At 49.5% G+C, this 23,611-nt stretch overlaps 6 non-coding genes across 6 annotated transcripts; all 6 read left to right on the top strand.

Moving 5' to 3' along the window:
- The first annotated feature begins 5,370 nt into the window (after positions 1 to 5,370).
- Positions 5,371 to 5,442, top strand: TRNAC-GCA (transfer RNA cysteine (anticodon GCA)). The gene has a single exon. It is a non-coding gene; the product is annotated as a tRNA-Cys (tRNA).
- A 79-nt stretch (positions 5,443 to 5,521) lies between these two features.
- Positions 5,522 to 5,593, top strand: TRNAC-GCA (transfer RNA cysteine (anticodon GCA)). The gene has a single exon. It is a non-coding gene; the product is annotated as a tRNA-Cys (tRNA).
- Positions 5,594 to 14,036: 8,443 nt separating this feature from the next.
- Positions 14,037 to 14,108, top strand: TRNAC-GCA (transfer RNA cysteine (anticodon GCA)). The gene has a single exon. It is a non-coding gene; the product is annotated as a tRNA-Cys (tRNA).
- A 4,890-nt stretch (positions 14,109 to 18,998) lies between these two features.
- On the top strand, positions 18,999 to 19,080 carry TRNAL-AAG (transfer RNA leucine (anticodon AAG)). The gene has a single exon. It is a non-coding gene; the product is annotated as a tRNA-Leu (tRNA).
- Positions 19,081 to 19,151: 71 nt separating this feature from the next.
- Positions 19,152 to 19,233, top strand: TRNAL-AAG (transfer RNA leucine (anticodon AAG)). Its single transcript has one exon. It is a non-coding gene; the product is annotated as a tRNA-Leu (tRNA).
- A 71-nt stretch (positions 19,234 to 19,304) lies between these two features.
- Positions 19,305 to 19,386, top strand: TRNAL-AAG (transfer RNA leucine (anticodon AAG)). Its single transcript has one exon. It is a non-coding gene; the product is annotated as a tRNA-Leu (tRNA).
- Positions 19,387 to 23,611: the final 4,225 nt, after the last annotated feature.

Below are 23,611 nucleotides of genomic sequence, written 5' to 3'. Positions count from 1 at the left end.
TCCACCAGCATGGATACCTGTATTAGATGCTCTTGTAAACCTGAAGCGCTTTTAAATACCCACGCTTACCCAAAGCGGGCAAGCGTTTTTAATTACCTTATGTAGTGTGGATTTGAGATTGTATTAAAAAAAGCGTGGCCGAGCGGTCTTAGGCGCTGGTTTAAGGCACCAGTCTCTTCGGAGGCGTGGGTTCGAATCCCACCGCTGCCAGATCGTTTTGCTTCTTTAAGCACGCGCGTCGGCGAAAGGCGCACGCGATCGTCATATGCAGTAGAACCGTGGTAGTGTGGCCGACGATTCCATTTCCGGCCACCACAGCGGACGGTCACGGAATGTTGTGCTCCGTAGGGGCGGTTCATGCGGCCCAGCCGGGCCGCGGTATCAGGCTTACGTAAACGTCTTCACAGGATTACCAGCTTGTTTTGCCGCATATGCCATCAGGTATGACCGTGTGTAATACCGTGTTTTTGCACGGTGATTTGAAGGCCAGGCCCTATAGAGTCGAACATTTTCGCGATGCGCTTGACCGTCATAAGCTGTTGCCGGAGGTGGTGGCCCTCGGGGCCTACCAGATGAACCATGTCTGGGCTATAACATTCAAGGACGAAGTTGGAAAAAAGAAGCTGCTGTCAGCGAAGGCCTTTAGTGTCAAAGAACACCGCTGCGTCGCCATTGACCCTTGCAACTAGGATATTAGAATGAAGCTGTTCTGGCTGCTTCACACGACTCCCGACGAGGACGTCAGAGCAGCCTTGGCGCCGTTCGGAACGGTGACCGAAATTTCCAGGGAGCGGTGGCGAGTACCAGGTTGCGGCGACAAAGGTTCTCACACGCGTCTGGTATCGTTGCGGCTGAAGGCTGGTATGACCATGGAAGACATCCCGCATCAGCTACGAGTATCAGAGGACCATGCGCTCGTGATCGTTCCAGGCAGAGCTCCGCTCTGCCTCCGATGCCGCGGCACCGGCCATATACGGCGCGAGTGCCGTGTGCCACGCAGTGGACTCTGTCGTCGTTTCGGCCACGACGAGACCCAGTGCGTGAGAAGCTACGCTAACGTGACCGGGTCTGGCCGGAGCGACGCGTTAGACGAGCACTTGATGGATCAAGCGGACGCGGAAGAGACTGCTGGAGTGGGCGGAGACCCACGAGGCACGGAAGAGAAGCCAGTGGTCATGGCAAGCGTCAAGTGCCAACCCAGAAAGGGCAGTAGCGAGGCAGTGGCCAAGAATGAAGTGCAAGGGGAACCGTCTGCAGAAAATTCTACGGTGCGTGAAGGTGAGGGGGACGCGGAGGCTGCCGAGGGCGTTCTGCGACAGGGCAACTCTGGCGCTGCCTTCATCGAAGAATCCTGCGAGAAAATGGACCAGGCCAGCGCCGTTTCAAAGAGACCTCGCGAAATACCCGATCAAGATGTCAGGCTTGAGCAAGACGACGGTGTCAGCAGCGAAGGGCCACCCACGAAGGCTTCCTCTTTCCGGCGGTCTACACTCAAGCCCAAGCCGAATGTTCCGCTCGAGAGGAGGCCGACGCGAGAACATCCACCTGAGGGGCGCCAGACACCGACCAATCCGCCAGGTGGTCGGCAGACGCCGACCGTCCCACCAGACGGGCGACAGACGCCGACAGTTCCCCCGCGGTAGCGGGGTGCTGTTCGGTAGAAGGCTCAGTAAGGACTAGGTGCTGCGGAACCTTTAAGTGAATGATGAGTAGCGCATTTGGTAACGTCATGCCTTCGCCGTATGAGACGGAGCTTATGATGGAGCAGGGTTTTGTTTTTTGTAAGTTTGGCGGTCTTTGATTTCCGAAATGTATTGTAGTTTGTGCTTGCTCTTCTCTTTCAATGGCAAATAATCATGGAATAGCAATACGTATTGGCACGCTTAACGTACGAGGGTTAACGGCTAGACGGCGACAAGCACAATTAAGTCGCCTGATGCTGGAAAACGACATAGATATTCTTGCTGTTCAAGAAACTAAAATTGAAAGCGAAGAGCAAACGGACAAAATGGTTCAGGTTTTTAAATCCCGTTACAACACTTGTGTTTGTCATGGAGTAGGTAAGGCCGGTGGCTGTCTTTTATTTTTGCGTAATTCAATAGGTATTGTTGCGCAGAGTGTAATGTCGGCCCAAGATGGGCGATTGGTCCTATGTGATTTCTCTTTCAATAATATTGATTGGGGAATTGTCTGTGTGTACGCTCCAGACAAAATTAGTGATAGGAAATTTTTTTTAACTTTGTTGAGTCACACCTGACGTGTGAAAGAAATGTTGTTCTTCTTGGTGACTTCAATTGTGTTTGCATGTCCGAAGATAGGGTGCCCAGTAAAATAATACGGGATACAAGTGCGCATCAACTCTGCGCAATCGTGGCAGACTATGATTTAGTAGACGTTGGAAGCATATTAAGCGGTAACAGCGTTGTTTTTACTCATTTCCAAGGGCAGAGTCACGCTCGACTAGATCGTTTGTACGTATCAGCAAACCTTGCGTGAACGGTCACTAGCTACGCAGTAAAGCACGTGAGCTTCAGTGATCACAGCCTAGTAATGTGTACATTGGACACGAAACATAGAGGGTCTCACTTTAACTGGGAACTGTGGAAAATGAACGAAACGATCTTAAGTGATGAATGGTTTGTCAAAACGGTAAAAGGAAAAATTGACGTAATGCAAATAGATGCTACAACAAATTGGGCTGAGCTGTGGGAGCAGTTTAAAATTGAAGTGAAAATGAGTGCGATCGAGAGGGCTTGTGTGATGCGTCATAAAGCTAAACAAAGAGAGAAAGAACTGCAAAGCATAATCGATTATTTTCTAAACGCGGAGTGCACAATACCGGGATTGTTTTCGAAACAGATTAGAGAAATTAAACGCGAACTTGAAAGGGTGGACGCTCAAATTTAGCAATGAGCCGCGATAAGAGCACGATCCGAGAAGCTGTGGCTGGGAGAGGCGCCAACTAAGCGCGCGCTCAGTGACGAAAAGGGTTACGCATCCAAAAACATAATAAAAGAAATTTGTTTTAACATCACAATGTCAAAAGACCCAGAAGTAATTGAAAAAGCTTTCGTTGAACACTACCGAGCGTTGCTCGGTAGGCAGGTGCCCGTAACAGAAGAGTTTGTGAACACCTTTCCAACACTTCTGCCAAAATTACAAGACGAAATAAAAGAGGGACTCGAGAGACCGATCTCTGCGAAAGAAATTACAGAAGCCATAGAAGACTTGGGTAAAGGAAAGGCGCCTGGACCAGACGGCCTAGGAGCAGCTTTCTATAAAACTTTCAAGGCCGAAATAAGCGAGATACTGCGCTGTGTAATATCAGAAGCTCATGAAACTAAGCACTTGCCGCCATCATTCAGAAAAAGTCATGTTGTGCTTATACCGAAAGCCACCGATACGGTAAAGCTGAAATCTGTCGGTGGATACAGGCCCATAAGTCTTACGAATTCGGATTATAAAATCTACATGAAGGTGCTCGGAAAAAGGATGCAGTCAGTTATTAAATACATAGTAGTCCCACACCAAACATGCGGTATCAGGAATAGAACAATATTGTCGAATATTCACATCGCTAGGAGTATATTGGAATGCTGTGATGCGAACCTCGAATGTGTAGCAATGGTTCAGTTAGACCCAGAAAAAGCTTTTGACAGGGTTGCTCATACCATACTTCTTGCCCTGCTAAAACACATTAATGTAGGCGAAGTGATTCAGGACGGAGTAGCCATGGCTTATGAGAACTGTTCCGCTCACCTAATAATCAATAAAAGACTCAGCGAAAATATACCAGTATTATCCAGTGTGTGCCAGGGGTGCCCTTTGTCGCCCTTACTTTTTGCGATTTTTCTTGAACCTTTCTGTTTGAAGGTACGAGAAAACGAAAACATTCGCGGCTACCGTCTTTTAACTCAGGAAGTAAAAATACTAGCTTACGCAGATGACATCGCACTTTTTTGCATTGACCAAGAGAGCATTCGGGAGGCATTCAAGGATGCAAGAAAGTTTTGCAGTCTAACGGGGAGTGCCATAAGCTGGCCAAAAAGCTTAGGCTTCTGGCACGGTGAATGGGACAGCCGGCCTGCAGTGTTAGAAACAGTACCGTTCACAGATACGCCAACCAGTTATCTTGGTGTTCCTTTGGAATACTATCGCGATACCACGACGCAATGGACTGAACAAACTGAGCGGGCTAAAGCACAAACAACGAAGTGGGGAGGCAAGAATCTGTCAAAATTCTCGAGAGCCACTGTCTGCAATTTATTTCTTGTCGCTAAAGTGTTTTATATGATGCAAGTTTTATGTACATCCCGAGTGTGTGTACAAAAGTTGCACAGGGTTTTTGCTATGTTCGTGTGGGGATCAGGATGGGAGCGCACGAGTCGTCTGAACCTGTTTCACGCTGTGCAGAAAGGAGGGTTGGGTTTGTCGCTTTTATTTTTGAAACAAGTTGTGTCGCGCTTCATGTTCTTGCGCGACGAAAGCGATTGTTTTTTGCGGTGCGTTATCCAGACGCGATTAGGTGACGCACTGCCAGAATATGTTGTGACGTCGTATGTCATACGTCAAGTGGTTGTCCGAGGTTTTTTGTTTGAAGTGATAAGCTCTTTCCGTTTTCTAAAAGTGCACTTTTCTTTGGAATACCTGAACACAGTCGCAAGAAAGCGATTATACCGAGATTTAGTTAATATCATGTGTCCAGTACCAATATACCGTGCAGTATATACACTGGGGCGTGAGCAGAATGTCTTAAAAAGAGTTAAGAAAATGCCTGTAAGAGCAACAACAAAAACTTTTTTTTTTCATGCTACACACTGGCACGCTTCCTGTCAAGCCATGGCTGCAGGAGAAGGGGATCTTTGTACCCTGGAGTGTGAATTGCCAGATATGTCAGAAACCGGAGACAATGGAGCATATTTTTCTGGAGTGCAGGGACTCAGTCTTCCTTTGGGACATTCTACAAAGGACACTAAAAAAAGAATTTCCTTTAACACCTTTTGGAATCCGTTTTTTACCGTTTGAGGAGACAGAAGGCGTGCCATGTGATATGGTGATGTTACTCTGCATGCACAGCGTGTGGAAAACACGAATGGCGGTGCGTAATGAGGATGTTGACGCAAAACCGGCCAAAGAATATTTTGCTGAATATGTATTGTACATTCGCGAAGCGTTTAAAGCGCTCAGCGAACCACCTGAGTGGTTAACAGCATTTGAACAGCTTGCAAACATTCAGCCTTTTTAAACCAAAATTTAACCGACAAGGTACACCCGCACATTGAACTGTCTTTTTTGTTTTGTAATCGCAGCGGAGAATAGCTGTGAATCGTGTATTTTTTTATAAAACAGGCAATAAAGAAAAAAAAATTCGGGGGTATAGCTCAGTGGTAGAGCATTCGACTGCAGATAGAGAGGTCCCCGGTTCAAACCCGGGTGCCCCCTTTACAGGCTTTTTTTCTGGTGTTCTCCACTTATTTTGTAGCAGTTATAGGCGGGCACAACATGCTGGGCGCTCTTATTCGGGGGTATAGTTTAGTGGTAGAGCATTCGACTGCAGATCGAGAGGTCCCCGGTTCAAACCCGGGTGCCCCCTTTACAGGCTTTTTTTCTGGTGTTCTACACTTATTTTATAGCAGTTATAGGCGGGCACAACTTTCTGGGAGCTCTTATTCGGGGGTATAGCATTCTGCTTCCGGCAGCCGAGCTGATCGGATCGTTGAATGATGGCCTCGAGCGGGGCGGCGACAGCGGTCACTTTGGGCCGCGGAAACAGGTTCAGCAACGACGATGAAAGGGACTACCAGTTTATTTTGCCCCAACTGCCAAAAGGACGAATTGTTCTCAACACCGTCTTTTTACACGGTGATCTAAGAGCGAGGCCGTACAAGGTCGAGGATTTTCGGGAGGCGCTTACGCCCACAAGCCTGCTGCCGGCAGTTGTGTGCCTCGGGGCCTAGCAGGTCAATCACGTCTGGGCCGTGACCCTCAGTGACGCAGCTGCAACAAAACGCCTGCTGGCCCTGAAAGAGCTTCAGGTGAAAGGGCGTCGATGTGTCATCGTCGACCCGCAGGACCAGCAGGTGAAACTCCGGCTTCACTGGCTGCTGCACGGCGTTTCAGACGAGGGCGTCCGGGCGGCATTCACAACCTTCGGCAATGTAGAAGAGGTGAGCAGGGAGCGTTGGCGCGTCCATGGCATGGGAGACAAGACCTCGACCACCCGGACCGTGCTACTGAAGCTGAGAAGCGGCATTAAAGTGGAAGACCTGCCTCACCAGGTCCGCGTCGGCGGAGAGCTGGCATTGGTGGTCGTACCTGGGCGGCCCATGCAGTGCCTGCGCTGCCGAGGGACAGGACACGTACGCCGTGATTGCAAAGTCCCCCGCTGTTCGAGATGCAGATGGTTCGGCCACGTCGACGCTGACTGCGTTAAATCTTACGCGGCCGTGACAGGACCAGCAGCGATTGATGTTGCTGCAGAGCACGTCATGGACGCAGTCGAGACAGAAGAAGCTGCTAAGGGAGCCGGTGTGCAAGTGCCTTCATTGACGACAAATGCCACGACGGTACCGGAGGTCGCTCAAGCCAAGGTAGTCGAGGGTGCTGAGCAGATGACTGGGCCTGCACGTGTCGAGAGGTACGAAGACCCTGTGAAGGCAAGTGCTAATGAAGGCGAACGTGAGGAGACTGAGTCAGCGATGCAACATGGCGAGGATGCAAACGACGGGGACCGGGCGGCTAGTCTCGGTGGCACCTCCAAGCGCCCCCGTGACGAGGGCGGAGACAAGGACAGCGCGGCATCCAGCACAAGTGACGGGCCACCAGCGAAGACGCCTCTTGGGAGGCGGTCGGTCTTCAAGCCGAAGCCAAATGTTCCGCCCGAAAGAAAGCCTGGTGACAAAGCACAGCAAAAGAATAACGCCGAGAAGACGGGTGATCCCGGAGGTGGCTAGCCGAGGGCTGGTCGTGAAAGGTAAGCACCATGCTCCGGGTATATCTCATACTTTAGTTCATAATGGCTCCTAATCCGTCGCTCACTATTGCCACACTAAACGTGAAAGGGTTGGCGGCCAAGCGTAGGCAAAGCCAAGTCCTACGGTTGGCCGCTGACCAAGACCTAGACGTTCTAGCTGTCCAGGAGACAAAGGTTGACGGAGAGGAGGAGACCGGGAGCATGGTGCGGCGTTTCATGACTAGATATTATGCGGTCGTGAGCCATGCGGTAGGGACGTCCGCCGGTTGTGTCCTGTTTGTTAAGAAGTTGCCTGGCCTTGTTAAAAATGTATTTTCATGTCAAACCGGAAGGATCGTTTTTTGTGATTTTGTTTTTCGTGAATTGGAATTCAGAGTCATGTGCATATATGCACCGAATGCTGTGGAAGAACGCGCTTCATTTTTTGCGAACCTTTTTCAGTATATTAGCACTGATAAGTGCATGGTTTTGTTGGGGGATTTCAATTGTGTTTTGAGGGCTCGGGATAGAGTCAATAATGCTGGTATTCGCGATAAAAGCAGTAGTGTGTTGACTAAGCTAATTAGTGATAATGAACTGGACGATGTCTGTGAGTGCCTGGAGGGGGAGCGGGAAGTCATGTACACACGATTCCAAGGTAGTAGTCATGCGCGGTTAGACCGCATATACGTATCGCAAGACATAATTCCAAAGCGCCATAGTTATTCGGTGGCACCAGTATCGTTCTCAGATCACTGCATAGTGAAATGTCATATAGGCACGGAGAGGAAGAAACAAGATTTTAATTGGGAACTATGGAAAATGAATGCCTTACTACTAAAAGACGAGCCATTTCTAGAGGCAGTACGTGAGGCCGCCAGGAAAGTAAGTGAAGAAAACAGTGAAACAATAGCAGAGAAATGGGAATATTTCAAACAAAACGTAAAAATGAAAGCTTTAGAAAGATCGAGCTGCTTACGATTTGAGAAGGAAATGAAAGAAAGGGGCTTACGAAAGACACTTAAGCAGCTGATAGCGCTGGAGTGCGAAGAGCCTGGGACGTATACGCAAGATGTAGGAGCCATTAAAGAAAAACTCGAGCAGCTTGACAAGGAACGGTATCAAGGTGCGATTGTGCGAGCAAGAGCAAATGCATTAGTAGCTGGAGAGACGCCCACTAAACGGGCGCTGGGACTCGAAAAAGTGCAAGCTCGACGGAATCATGACAGAATTTTATGGAATGGCACAGTTGCCGACGATAGTAAGAGTGTGGCGACGAGCGACCACGTAGACCGTCAAAGTATCGTGCTCTCGCAGGAGAGGAAAAACCAACACTCCGTCGCTTAGCGTAGCATTCTTTTTAATGATCTTCGGAACGCTAGCCCGCGCCGGAACGCGCCAGCCGCTCGAGCCTCGTGTAGACGCGAGCGTTTGCGTCAACTCTCGTGCGACGCCGATGCTGCTGCCGCTACAGAGGGCTCCCCCCCCTAGAGAGGAGGAAAGTTCGACGAACGATGGAAAGTCCACGTGACGCGGCGTGTCTTCGCGTTGGTCTTGGGTGTCACGTGCGCAGGCGGCGACGAAGGATGCAGCAGGGTCGCGTCGCATACAGGTGGAGCTGATGGCGCGGGTGCTTCGATGTAGGCGGGTTTGAGACGTTCCAGGGCAATTGTGTCTGATCGGCCGTTGACATTCACAACAAACGTCGTCGGACGACGCTCTAGAACACAATATGGCCCGGAGTAGTGTGGTTGTAGAGGCTTCCGCACGGCACAGTTACGCACGAAAACGTGGGTAGCAGAGCTGAGTGCGAGAGAAACGTACGGGGACCTTGCTTCTTGTGAACGTGTAGGCACGGGGCGCATCTGGCTGAAGAAAGCTTGCAATTCGGCTACGTAGTCGGCAGGTGATGGCATAGGCGTTTGGGGGGTGGCGACAAAGAAATCGCACGGAAGGCGTAGGTGGGTGCCGTAGACTAGCTCAGCACAGGAGCAACCTAGGTCGTTCTTGAGTGCGGCTCTGATGCCAAGTAAGATGAAAGGCAAATGCAGGACCCACTTCTCCGGCGATTCATGTGCCATAAGGGAGGCCTTGAGATGCCGGTGAAAACGTTCAACCAGTCCGTTGGACTGCGGGTGGTAAGCAGTTGTGCGAAAACGTGTCGTTCCGAGTAGTTTGAGTAGCTCGTTGAAGAACGCTGAGTCAAACTGTCGACCGCGATCTGTGATTATTGTGGATGGGCAGCCGAACCTTGCTATCCACGTAGACACGAACGCTGCTGCAACAGTGGGCGCTGAGATATCAGATATAGGTGTAGCTTCTGGCCACCGTGTGTAACGGTCGATGCATGTCAGTATGTAGCAGTATCCTTTCGAAGGTGGAAGAGGGCCGACGAGGTCCAGGTGTACGGTGTCAAAACGAGCATCCGGTGGAAGGAAAGACTTGGCAGGCGGAATGGGGTGACGCTGGATCTTCGAACGTTGACACGACAAACAGCAGCGAACCCAATCGCGAACTTGCGCCTTTAGCCGAGGCCAAACGAAACGACTGGAAAGAAGCTTCTGTGTCGCGCGTATGCCAGGGTGCGACAGGTTGTGCACGGTTTCGAATAGACGTCTGCGAAGGGATGCCGGAATGTATGGTCTGGGTGTGTCGTTAGAAGTGTCGCAGACGATGGACGTACCATCTGGGGTCACAACGACGTCTTCCAATTTCAGGGACGTTGACGAATTCTGGAGTGTACGAAGTTCAGTGTCGTCACGCTGTTGACTGGCGAGTAAGTCGGCCTCGATGATGAAAGGTTCCGATGTCAACGTGGAAACGACATTGACACGACTCAGAACGTCAGCTGGAATGTTGTCGGTGCCCTTGATGTGGCGGAACGTTGTTGTAAACTCGGAGATGTAGGAAAGCTGTCGAATCTCGCGGGGCGAGTAACAGGACGCCGAACGATTCGTTGCGTGCACAAGGGGCTTGTGGTCACTCAAGACAGTGAATGCACGGCCTTCGAGGAAATGGCGAAAATGCTTGATAGCCAGGTAAACAGCGAGTAATTCACGGCCGAAAACGCTGTAGCGGGACTGCGCAGGCTTCAGTTTCTTGGAGAAAAAAGCGAGTGGATGCCACTCATTGTCGATGAATTGCTGCAGAACGGCACCAACGGCGGTATTTGAAGCGTCGGTCATGATGGCAGTGGGTGCGTCTGGCTTTGGGTGTCTAAGCAGCGTGGCGTCGGCGAGGGCAGACTTGACTTTTGCGAAAGCGTCTGCGGCTTCTTCAGTCCACTGAAGCACTTGTTTGCGCTTGTTTACCAGGAGAGCGTCTAGCGGAGCCATAAGTCGTGCGCACTCGGGAATGAATCGGCGGTAGAAATTGACGAATCCGAGAAATTGGCGAAGCTTGGTTAGTGTGGTCGGTCGGGGAAAGTTTTCGATGACGCGAATCTTGGACGGCAGAGGTCGAATGCCGTTAGCGTCGACGATATGACCGAGGAACTCGAGTTCGGTTTGACCGAATTCACTCTTGGCGGCGTTGATGACAATTCCTTTACTGGCAAGGCGTGAAAACAACAACCGCAAGTGGTGAAGATGTTCTTCGGCCGAAGAGCTTGCCACGAGGAGGTCGTCAATGTATGCAAAAACGAAAGGCAGACCTCGGGTGACGGAATCGATGAAACGCTGAAAAGATTGGCCCGCGTTCCGTAAACCGAAAGGCATGCGGAGAAATTCGAAAAGACCGAAGGGCGTGGTGATGGCGGTCTTGGGAATGTCTTCTTCAGCGACCGGTAGTTGATGGTAGGCGCGAACGAGATCGATCTTAGAAAAGATCGTCGCACCGTGCAACGCTACCGTGAAGTCCTGAATGTTCGGTAGAGGGTAGCGATCAGGAACTGTGACGTTGTTTAGTGCCCGGTAATCGCCGCAGGGGCGCCAGTCGCCCGTCTTCTTAGGCACCATGTGAAGTGGTGATGCCCAGTTACTGGAAGAAGGGCGGATGATGCCAAGTTGCAGCATGTGTTCGAACTCCGCGCGAGCGATCTTGAGTTTCTCCGGGGACAAACGCCGGGGTCGGAAGTAGACCGGTGGGCCGGAGGTGACGATGTGATGGCACACGTCATGTTGCACCGGTTGCGTCCAGTCCGGTAGGCGCGTCAAAGTGGGAAACTCGCGTAGGAGTGCGGCGAAAGGTTCGTCCAACATGGCAGAAATAGGCGCTATGGGCGATGTGCCTGATGATGGGACGCCGGGAACGGATAGCTGGGTCACGGAGTCGATGAGACGGCGTCGTTGGATGTCGACAAGGAGTCCGTAGTTATGCAAGAAGTCTGCTCCAATGACTGCATGACGGACGTCTGCAACCAGGAAAATCCAGCGGAACGCTCGTCGAAGGCCAAGGTTTAGCATGACGGAGCGTGACGAGAAAACTGGAATCCTGGTGCCGTTGACGGCTTGCAAAAACGACACAGGAGTCGCTTTTCGGTCGGAGCGCTGGGCGGGGAGAATGCTGACGTCAGCACCTGTATCGACTAAGAATCGTTGTCCCGTAACTCTGTCCGTCACGTAGAAAAGGCGACTTGTGTGCTGGGCCGGACCACTCGTCGCCGTTAGAGGTCGGCCGGCCTGTTTCCCTGCCAAGCGCAGGGACGCCGACAGTGACGAGCGTCGTTTCCAAAACGGCGGTGGTAGTAGCAAGCGCCAGGCGCTGTAGTTGAGGTTTCATTTTGGGTGCCCGTGCGTCTTGATCTGCTGGAACTACGGCTGCGTGGGCGACGAGACGCGCGGCGATGCTCCGCTCCACAGATGATGCGTTCCAGGCGCTCACACAAGGAGTCGAGCGGAGATTGCACTGCAGAAGAGCAGGGAAGAGTTTGCAGAGCGGTTGTATTGTCACCCGGAGACGGTGACGTGGCTGCGATGGTTGGGGTGGCTACTTCCATGACTTTGTCGGCCAAAGCGGCAAGTCCGGTAAGGTCCATGGTAGAGGCTGTCGCCAGGACCATCTGCACGTTAGCCGGGAGTCGTTGCAAAAACAGTTCGCGCAACAGCGTGTCGTCGATGGATCTCGCGTTGTTTCCGAGCAGCTGGCTCATTCGGCGAAGAAGTTGACTAGGGCGTCGGTCGCCGAGTTCTTCAGCGGACAGAAGCTGCTGGATGCGAGAACGCTGTGAAGCTGCTGTGCGCTGTAGCAGTGCTGCCTTGAGATCGTCATAGGCGGCGGCAGACAATGGGGAGTTCAACAAATCTGCTACCTCGTCAATGGCGGCGGGCGAGAGCGCTGCGACGGCGTAATGGAACTTCGAGGCTTGAGAGCGGATACCAGCGACTTGAAATTGCGCTTCGGCCTGAAGAAACCACGCCGAAGGATGCTGGTCCCAGTACTGTGGGAGGCGGACAGCGATGGCGGAACAGGAGGGCTCACCGCGTTCCTCGGAAGGGTTCTGGCCTTGAGCTCTCGTAGCGTCGGTCTGGTCCATGGTCGTCTCTACCACAGGAGCGTATGGCAATATCACGTCCGGGTCACCAAACTGTGGCGACGGGCGACCACGTAGACCGTCAAAGTATCGTGCTCTCGCAGGAGAGGAAAAACCAACACTCCGTCGCTTAGCGTAGCATTCTTTTTAATGATCTTCGGAACGCTAGCCCGCGCCGGAACGCGCCAGCCGCTCGAGCCTCGTGTAGACGCGAGCGTTTGCGTCAACTCTCGTGCGACGCCGATGCTGCTGCCGCTACAAGAGCATAGGCCGAGCGTTTCGAGAGTATTATCAGTCACTCTTTGCGTTTCAAGAAGTGAACATAGACGAGTTCAGAAGGGCCTTTCTATCTCGGATGCCGCGAGTGAGTGACGATACAAAACAACGATTGGAATGGAAAATAACAGAACGTGAAGTTGAAAAAGCGATTGATGATTTGAACCAAGGCAAATCACCTGGACCGGACGGTCTGGGCGCGTGTTTATATAAAGCTTTTAAGAAAGAACTGTCGCCGTTACTAACAGAGCTGTTCAATGATGCGTATGATAACAAAACTTTGCCGCCTTCTTTTGGAAAAGCTCATACCATACTCATCCCTAAGAGTGACCAAGTGGAGAAACTTAGGCTAGTAACATCTTACAGGCCAATATCTTTAACCAATGTTGATTATAAGGTTCCGGCACGTGAAGAAAGGGGGGCTGGGCTTGGCGCATCTTTTTGTACGCCACCTTGTGAACAGGTTTTTGTTTTTTCGGGATGTGCGTGATCCGTTTCTACGCACTGTATGCCAACTCAGGTTGAGAGGTGTTTTGCCGGCACATATTGTTAGTACAGATAGTATGCCCGGAACGCTTCGTGGCTATCTTAAAGAAGTTGCAGATAGTGGGCGCTTTCTTTGTGTGCGTTTTTCTTTTGAGTATTTATGTAACGTTAAAAGGAAAACATTGTATAAAGATATTTGCGATATTGTATTCCCAGTGCCATTGTACAGAGCGCTATACAGTGGAAGATCAGGACTGGATGTCCTTAAGCGAGTGAAAAATATGGAGGTGCCTACTGGGGTAAAGACATTCTTTTTTAAATTACACACAGGAACACTCTCAGTGAAGACATTCATGGAAGAACGTGGCTTTCTTGTACCCTGGAGCTCGCACTGCTTGATTTGCAAGCAACCAGAAACAATAGACCATGTCTTTTTGCATTGCTGGGCCGGAGTGTTCTTCTGGGATGTCCTACAAAGAACAATGAAGAAGGAGTTACCGTTAAATCCGCATGGCATCAGGTACTTAGCGGTAACGAATGACGACGGGGTTCCCTTCGACCTAATAATACTCAAGGGCCTCCATAGTTTATGGCGTGCAAGGATGTCTGGGTACTACTGCGACCCGGACGCTAGGCCTGCGCGTACGTATTTCCGCGAAAGCATGTCTCGTTTCATTGAAATAAAGAAAATACAAGAATGTGTACCCGAATGGCTGTCGAGGATAAAACCTCTGACAGCACTGAAAGAATTTTAATTAGACAACCCCAGTCCTTATAGGACTGATGGCATGTATGTTCTTTCAAAATGTTTTGTATTTGTTAATTGTGCATTGTAATAAATAAAAAAAATTCGGGGGTATAGCTCAGTGGTAGAGCATTCGACTGCAGATCGAGAGGTCCCCGGTTCAAACCCGGGTGCCCCCTTTACAGGCTTTTTTTCTGGTGTTCTACACTTATTTTATAGCAGTTATAGGCGGGCACAACTTGCTGGGAGCTCTTATTCGGGGGTATAGCTCAGTGGTTCTACTTCCGGCTTCCGTCCGGTACGGTCGTGGAATGTCGAGCTCCGCAGGAGCGGCTGTTGCGGCCCGTTCGGGCCGCGGAATCAGGTTTTCGGAAACGACCCAACAGGATTATCAACTTGTTTTGCCACAGCTGCCATCAGGAACTACTGTACTTACTACTGTGTTCTTACACGGTGACTTGAAGGCAAGGCCTTATCGCGTCGAGCATTTTCGTAATGCACTAGTCCGCCATCAGCTAATGTCGGAAGTGGTTGCCCTCGGGGCCTACCAAATGAACCGCGTCTGGGCCATCACCTTCAAAGACGTTCAAGGCAAGAATAAACTTTTGTCTACCAAAGCATTTAGCGTGAAAGACCACCATTGTGCTGTGATTGACCCCTGCAACCAAGATGTGAGAATGAAGTTGTACTGGCTTCTCCACACCACGCCCGATGAAGACGTCAAAGCAGCCCTGGCACCATTCGGAGCCGTGACCGAAATCTCCAGAGAAAAATGGCGTGTTACCGGTTGCAACGACAAGGGGTCACATACACGCCTAGTGTCGTTGCATTTGAAGGCAGGGACGCCAGTTGAAGACCTGCCGCACCAGGTGCGAGTAGGGGAGGATCATGCTCTAGTCATCGTGCCAGGAAGGCCTCCGCTTTGCCTCCGGTGTCATTGTACTGGCCATATTCGTCGCGAATGTCTCGTGCCTAGCTGTGGGCTGTGTCACCGCTACGGCCACCAGGAGACCCAGTGCGTGCGTAGCTACGCGAACGTTACTGGGCCGGGTCGTATTGACATATTAGACGAACACCTGATGGATCAGGTCGACGCTGAAGAGACAGCAGCAGCAAGCGAAACACATCCCAGCGAGGACAAGACGCCTGAGGCCACGCCCCCCGATGTAGACGAAGCGCAGAAACTTCAGAGTGCCACTGAGGAACTACCGCAAAAGCTTACCCCTGCAAACGATACCGTAACCGTAACTACTGTCAAAGAGCCTGGGCCCAGCGAAACACGGGAAGGCAAGAAGGAAGAAACGTGCACCGACGTCACTATGGGAATGCCGGCTACGGCAGTTACTAAGCGCCCGCGAGAAAAAGCGAGCAGCGACGACCAGCGCTCCGACTCAAAGTGTGCAGAAGAACCTCCCTCCAAAACAGCGTCCACCCGTAGGTCTAGCTTCAAGCCAAAACCTACCGTGCCACCAGACAGGAAACCAACGCCGTCTGTGCCCCCGCGTTAGCGGGAGCATGGTTCGGCTAAACACTTCGTTGCGGGACCGGTGAAAGACTTACATCTACAATGGACAACACCCGCCGTGGTTGCTCAGTGGCTATGGTGTTGGGCTGCTGAGCACGAGGTCGCGGGATCGAATCCCGGCCACGGCGGCCGCACTTCGATGGGGGCGAAATGCGAAAACACCCGTGTGCTTAGATTTAGGTGCACGTTAAAGAACCCCAGGTGGTCAAAATTTCCGGAGTCCTCCACTACGGCGTGCCTCATAATCAGAAAATGGTTTTGGCACGTAAAACCCCAAATATTATTATTATTACAATGAACAATCACGGATGGCAACTCAACCAAGCGACGGGCTGCATCGGGTGCAGCAAAGACAGCAGTGGTCACTGGTCTAGCGTTGTAAGTTTCCACTCATCTGAACAGTATCTTGTGTCGGTTTGTGTAAACTTTACTTACAATGGCCGTTAATCCTGGAATAGCCCTTCGTGTTGCAACACTAAACGTACGCGGCTTCGGAGCCCGAAGGCGGCAACTTCAACTGAGCCGCCTGTTATTAGAAAATGATATCGACATTCTAGCTATCTAGGAAACAAAAATCGAAAGCGAGGAACAAACTGATGTGATGGTGGAAATCTTTCGGTGAAGATATAATCTCTGTGTGTGCCACGCCGTGGGTAAATCAGGGGGGTGCGCAATTTTCTTGCGTAACTCCGTCGGAATTGTAGAGCAGTCTGTCATCGCTTGTGAAAGTGGTCGGTTAGTAGTTTGCGATTTTTATGTTAAAGGGGCACTATGGCGAATTATTTGCATTTATGCACCAAACAAAGCTAGTGAGCGTTTAGATTTTTCCGATACATCGGAACCTTCTTGAAATGCGAAAGAAATGTGTTACTATTAGGAGACTTCAATTGCGTATGCATGGCTGAAGACAACGCCAAGAACCTACCGATACATGATAAGAGCGCACTGCAACTTAGCGCAATCGTTCAGGAATACGACCTAATTGATAGAGGCGATGTACTGCGAGAAAAGCGAGTTCAGTTCACGCATTTCCAAGGCACAAGCCACGCCCGACTTGACCGAGTGTATCTGACAGCAAGCCTCTTATCTTTTTGCACAACATATGCCGTTAAACACGTAAGCTTTAGCGATCATAGCTTAGTAACTGTTACAATAGGCACAAAGCGTAAAACGAGCACCTTTAATTGGGACCTCTGGAAATTCAATGATAGCCTCCTACAAGACGAAATCTTTATCGAAGTAATAACGGCAAAAAAAAAAGAAATGCAGGAAAACGACTTCATCAGCCCTGTCGAGTTGTGGGAGCACTTTAAGTGTGAAGTTAAGATGAGCGCAATCGAAAGAGCTAGTGTCGTGCGCTACAAGGCAAGACAGATAGAAACCGAGTTGCAGCGTACTTTAGACTATCTCTTAAATGCAGAAAGTACTGTTCCTCGTCTGCTTCCAAACAAAGTTAAAGAAGTCAAAAGGCAACTCGAGAATATTGATACGGAAAAATATCAAGGTGCGATGATAAGGTCGCGTGCCGAGCGGCTCTGGATGGGCGAAACACCTACCAAACGAGCGTTAAGCGACGAAAGAAGCTACGCTCCGAGAAATGCAATAACAGAGCTGCGCTACCAAGGTGCGCTTTCCACAGACCAAAAGGTTATCGAACGAGCGCTAGTGCAACGTTTCAGAAACTTGCTAGGCTGCGGAGCGAATGTGCGAGAGGGCTTTGAGACCCATTTTCTGAAATTAATGGCACGATTAGAAGATGAAGTAAAAACACAACTTGAAAGACCAATAAGTGTTAGTGAACTGGAAAATGCAATAGATGACTTGCCTACAGGGAAAGCTCCGGGGCCCGACGGGCTTGGTGCCGCATTTTATAAATACTTTAGGCATCAAATGGCAAAAATGCTCCTCAGAGTTATAGAAGAAGCTTATGAATCTAAAATGCTGCCTCCGTCATTTAAAAGAAGCCATGTCGTACTACTACCAAAGACCAAAGACCCTGTAAAATTATTGTCATCCGAAGCATACCGACCCATAAGTCTAACTAACACGGATTATAAGGTATTTATGAAAGTTATAGCTAAGCGACTTCAGTCTGTGATTACATACTTGGTCGGTGAACATCAAACTTGTGGAATCAAAGGGAGAACCATACTCACGAATATTCATGTGACCAGAAGTATATTGGAACTATGTGACTTAATGCACGGACGGGTAGCCATGATTCAACTCGACTTAGAAAAAGCTTTCGATAAGGTAACCCACAGCATTCTTTTCTCCCTCTTAGAACACATCAACGTAGGTACCATCATTTATTATGGAGTAAAAATGGCCTACACTGGCTGTTCCTCGAAACTAATTATTAATACAAAATTAACCGAAAGCATCACAGCATACTCTGGCGTAAAACAGGGATGCCCTGCCAGTTCTATACGTTACAAGTGTTATGTATGTCTAGGATGTGTGTTCAAAAATTGCACAGGATATTCGCAATGTTTGTTTGGGGATCGGGATGGGAACGTACAAGCAAGGTAAACTTATTTCATTTCGTGAATAACGGAGGTCTTGGTTTGTGTAATTTGTTTTTAAGACAAGTAGTCTCAAGGTTTATTTTCCTACGCGACCAAAGGAATGCATTTCTACAAACTGTTATACACGTCCAACTACACAATGCCATACCTGAGTTCATTGTTACATCATGTGGAACACCACAAGTAGTGGTGAAAGTATATATGCGCGAAGTGGTAAGCGCTTTTCGTTGGCTCAAAGCCCACTTCTCACTTGAATATTTGTCTGTAGTCGGCCGGAAGACATTGTATAAAGACCTCGTGGATATTTTGTGCTCCGTGCCTGTATACCGCTCAACATACGCTCTAGGGCCTGAACGCAATGTCTTGAAACGCGTAAAAAGAATGCCTATCAGGCCGTCTACCAAATCTTTCTTCTTTCTTGTGCACAGCGGCACGCTTCCCGTAAAACCATGGCTAAGAGAGAAGGGTTTGTTTGTACCATGGAGTACCGATTGCGGTATATGCCATAAACCGGAAACTATAGACCACATATTTCTAGGTTGTTGGGACTCGGTGTTCTTGTGGGATATCCTACAAAGAACAATCAAAAAAGAATTCCCTCTGACACCATTCGGTATTCGCTTTCTGCCTTTTGAAGAGACGGGAGACGTGCCGTGTGACACAATAATGCTGTTCTGCATGCACAGTGTCTGGAAGACAAGAATGGATGTAAGGCATGAAGCTCTCCAACCTCGTTCTGCTCAAGAATATTTCGTGGAGAACATCCTGCACTTACGTAACATACATAAAGCCAAGGGGGAGCCACCAGCGTGGCTACCCATATTAGACAAATTGGCCACAGTTCGGTTCCCCTAACCAAGCTGCATTACCCAAAATGCAGCCGGTGTTTTTACCATAGTACAACTACCTCTTTCTGTTTTTAACTCTATCGCGTGGAATGTTCTACTAAGAGCAAACGTGTTACCTTTTTTTTGTACGTGCGTTATGTGTAAAACAGGTAATAAAGAAAAAAAAGTGGTAGCGTGGCCGAGCGGTCTAAGGCGCTGGTTTAAGGCACCAGTCTCTTCGGAGGCGTGGATTCGAATCCCACCGCTGCCAGATCGTTTTGCTTCTTTACGCACGCGCGTCGGCGAAAAGCACACGCAATCGTCATACAGCAGTAGAACCGTGGTAGCGTGGCCGAGCGGTCTAAGGCGCTGGTTTAAGGCACCAGTCTCTTCGGAGGCGTGGGTTCGAATCCCACCGCTGCCAGATCGTTTTGCTTCTTTACGCACGCGCGTCGGCGAAAAGCACACGCAATCGTCATACAGCATTAGAACCGTGGTAGCGTGGCCGAGCGGTCTAAGGCGCTGGTTTAAGGCACCAGTCTCTTCGGAGGCGTGGGTTCGAATCCCACCGCTGCCAGATCGTTTTGCTTCTTTACGCACGCGCGTCGGCGAAAGGCGCACGCGATCGTCATACCGCCGTAGAACCGTGGTAGCGTGGCCGGGATTACACTTCCGGCCGCGAAAGCCTACGGACGTGTTTTTCATGTGCTCCAACGGGTAGGTGTTAGCGGCCCAGTTTAGCCGCGGAAACAGGGACGACAGGGAAGACAGCCAGGACTACCAAGTGCTCCTGCCTCATTTGCCAAATGGTCGTATTGTTTTGAATACCCTTTTTTTGCACGGTGACCTACGAGCAAGGCCGTACACAGTTGAAGACCACCGGGATGCCCTTGGACGTTTGGAAGTGCTGCCTGAGGTTGACGCCTTAGGAGCATTTCAGATGAATCATGTGTGGGCTGTTGCGTTCAAGAGCCATGAAAGCATGAAGAAGTTGTTGACTGCGGGGAATATTACTGTGAAAGGCAGAAAATGTCTGGTAGTAGACCCGAACAACCAAGATGTCCGAGTGAAAATCCACTGGGTCCTCCCTAATGTGACGAACGAAGACATACGTGTGGCCTTTGAGCCATACGGCGAGGATATGGAAACGACAAAGGAGCGCTGGCGTGTCCTTGGCATTTCTGAAAAAGGTACGACAACGCGCGTGCTGAACCTCAAGCTGAAGGCCGGGGTCACGACTGAAGATATTCCATATCAAGTACGTGTCGCTGGGGAGCCTGCTCTCGTAGCTATTCCAGGCAAGGCGCCACTTTGCTTGCGCTGCCAGGGTAAAGGGCACATCCGCCGTGACTGCCGGATCCCGCGATGCTCACGGTGCCGACGCTTCGGCCATGACGGGCCACAGAAAGGACGCTGACACATTGGATAATATCATGGACGAGGCTGAAGCTGAAGAAGGAGCTGCCACGGTGACGAAGGAACAGGAACCTGTGGAAACGCCTCCGGCAGCGGTACAACAACGTGAGCCAGCTATTGAAACAATAACGTGTGAAAAAAATCTGGCCGGTGCAAACAGTGATGACGCGCACAACAAAATGAATGGAAAATGTCAGCAAGGGAAATCTTCTAGTGAAGCTATGGTGACGTCGCCAACTGAAACACCGACAGTGCAGTGTCAAACAATGGAAGGTGTTGTAGAGGCGTTGGCAAAGCGCATGCACAGCGACAGTGAAGGCGAACCGGACCATCTGGGTGGTGCAGGTGGCGGGGGGCCGCCTCTGAAAACGGCGTTCACGAGACGAACGTCGTTAAAGCCGAAACCGAACATTCCTCCTGATAGACGCCCGGTGGATAAACTGCCGAAATAAAGGCGGGGATCCGCTTCCCCTTGGTGACTGAGCAAGATGGCACCGAATAAGCGACGCCGCCTAGACGATGCTGTCCCGTCCAGCTACCGAACTTCGGTTGAGGAAGCAGGCGACGGGCAGCGAGTTCATCCTGGCCCACTACTGCCACAACTGAGTGAAGACTCCACTGCATCCTTGACTTCTGGGGTAAACACTGCCCGATCCGAGTGCTCTTCACAAATTAGGGACGAAAAACTTCCTCTTCCCTTACGTGTTGCCACTTTGAATGTACGGGAATTGGCGACTAAGAAACGGCAAAATCAACTTAATCGACTTTTTCTGGAAAATAACTTGTACATAGTAGCCGTGCAAGAAACAAAGATAGAAAGTGAGGAGCAGACGGATCGAATGGTGGGAACTTTTCGAAGGCACTTCAATGTTTGTGTTAGCCATGCGATAGGCACCTCTGGTGGTTGTGCAGTTTATATAAGGAACAACGTGGGCATTGAAGGTGAAAACGTAGTTGCGTCAGAGGCGGGACGGTTGCTTGTTGTTGACTTTTCGTACTGCGCACGTCAATGGCGTGTTATCTGTATATATGCGCCAAACATCGATCATGAGCGCGTTGATTTGTTTGAAGACTTAGAACAATTTTTAAAAAGTGATAAATACTTAATTCTGCTGGGGGATTTCAATTGTGTATGTTTGGCTGAAGATCGAGCCAAGAACACCCCTGTACGAGATAAAAGTTCGCGAGTGCTTGTTTCACTGCTCCACGAATATTATTTAGAAGACCTCGGTTATTTATTGTTAAGAGGAAGTAGCCCTATCTATACCCATTACCAGCGCGGAAGCTGTGCTAGGCTGGATAGAATCTATGTCACAGTTGACCTTGCAAAGGATTGTGGCCATTATGAAGTGAAACATGTGTCTTTCAGTGACCATAGCCTTGTCATGACTACACTAGGAAGCAACCTCAGTAAAAGCCGTTTTAATTGGGGTTTGTGGAAGTTCAACGTGAAACTTTTGCAAGATGAAAAATTTATGGAGTGTGTAACAAAAAGACTTAAACAAATGACATCCAAAGGGCCACATGGGTGGGCAGCTGAGTGGGAAAACTTTAAGAACGACGTCAAGGTTATTGCCATTGAAAGGGGAACCATTATTAGTCAAAAGCAAAAGTGTAATGAAAAAGAACTCCAGTGCCAATTCGATTTTCTTATATGTATGGAAAGCGGCAATCCCGGCATGTATATACAAGCAATTCGCGAAGTGAAAAGCAAACTAGAAGTAATTTCAACCGAAAAGTACAGAGCAGCAGTGATAAGGGCGCGAGCCGAAAAGATATGGTTGGGTGAAACGCCCAACAAGCGAGCGATGTGTGACGAAAGAAAATACGCGGCTCAAAACGAAATACGACAGATCAACTACCGTAACGAACAGACATCAGATAGGAGTAAAATTAAGCAGGCATTTGTCGAACATTACAGCGAATTATTTGCGAATAAAAAAGGCGATAAAACTGGGCTGAGAACCGTGGTTATTAATCTAATGCCTAAGCTCGATGAAGAATGTAAGACGCGATTAGAACAGCCAATAAGCATAGAGGAAGTGAAAAGTGCAATAAAAGAATTACCTCCAGGAAAAACACCTGGGCCGGACGGAATAGGAGCAGCCTTTTACAAAATATTCATTGAAGAAATCAGCCCAATTTTGCATAACGTTATTAGCAACGCCTATGAGCAAAAACGATTACCGCCTTCCTTCCGCGCTGCCCATATTGTTTTGATACCAAAGACAGATGAACCAACTAGACTGTTACCAGTAGGGGCCTATCGCCCAATAACTCTTACAAATGTGGACTATAAGATCTATACCAAAATTTTAGCTAAACGTTTGCAAAGCGTTATTATGCTTCTCGTTGGACCGCACCAGACATGTGGAATAAAAGGACGCTCGATATGTACAAACGTGCATGTAGACCGCAGCGTTCTTGAATGTTGTGATGCCATCTCGGGACGAGTTGCTATGTTACAACTCGATCTCGCCAAGGCTTTCGACCGTATCGCACACAATGTTCTTTTCTCTGTGCTTTAACATGTCAATATTGGCAAAGTGTTATTAGAAGGTTTAAACATGGCTTATAATGATTGTACTGTATGCATCATAGTTAACAAGAACCTCACCCAGAGTATTGACGTCCGGTCATCTATAAAACAAGGATGTGCGTTGTCATCGCTGCTTTTCGCTCTTTATCTTGAACCCTTCTGTCTCAGTCTTATTATTAATGAAAAAGTACATGGTTTCAGGCTTCAGACGCATCATGTGAAAATCCTTGCCTACGCTGATGATGTAGGAATCTTTTGCACTGACCGCAATAGCATAGAAGAAGCCATAAGCGTCACCAAAGATTTTTGCAAACAGACAGGTTCCGCGATAAACTGGGAAAAAAGTGTCGGTTTCTGGCACGGAATATGGGACTTTAAACCAGAAAGATTTGCGACCATCACGTGGGCAAGAAGTCCTTCTACGTATTTTGGCGTGCCTCTCGAGCAATATAAGCAAACTGCAGATTACTGGGATGACCTGACGCCAAGGGTGAAGGAAAAAGTTGGAGGGTGGCAAGGCCGCGAATTATCGATGTTTGCTAGGGCCAGTGCGTGCAATGTTTTTTTGATTGCCAAAGTGTGGTATGTGTTGCAGTTTTTGTCAATGTCACGCGTCAACGTGCAGAAACTCTATCGAATATTTGCGGTTTTTATTTGGGGCTCCAATTGGGAGAGAATCAGCCGCACTAATCTGTTTCGCCCAGTGAAAGACGGAGGCCTCGGCCTTTCTCATCTGTTCATCCGACAAATTGTGTCGCATTTTATGTTTCTGCGGGACACGAGAGACCCGTTTTTGAGAGCGATGATGCAAATGCGCCTTAAGAATGTACTGCCCGAATTTGTTGTG

Source organism: Dermacentor albipictus, chromosome 1 (assembly GCF_038994185.2).
Source record: "Dermacentor albipictus isolate Rhodes 1998 colony chromosome 1, USDA_Dalb.pri_finalv2, whole genome shotgun sequence".
NCBI lineage: Eukaryota > Metazoa > Arthropoda > Arachnida > Ixodida > Ixodidae > Dermacentor > Dermacentor albipictus.
Note: the sequence above shows the minus strand (reverse complement) of the source record. Positions and strands in the feature narration are given on the sequence as shown.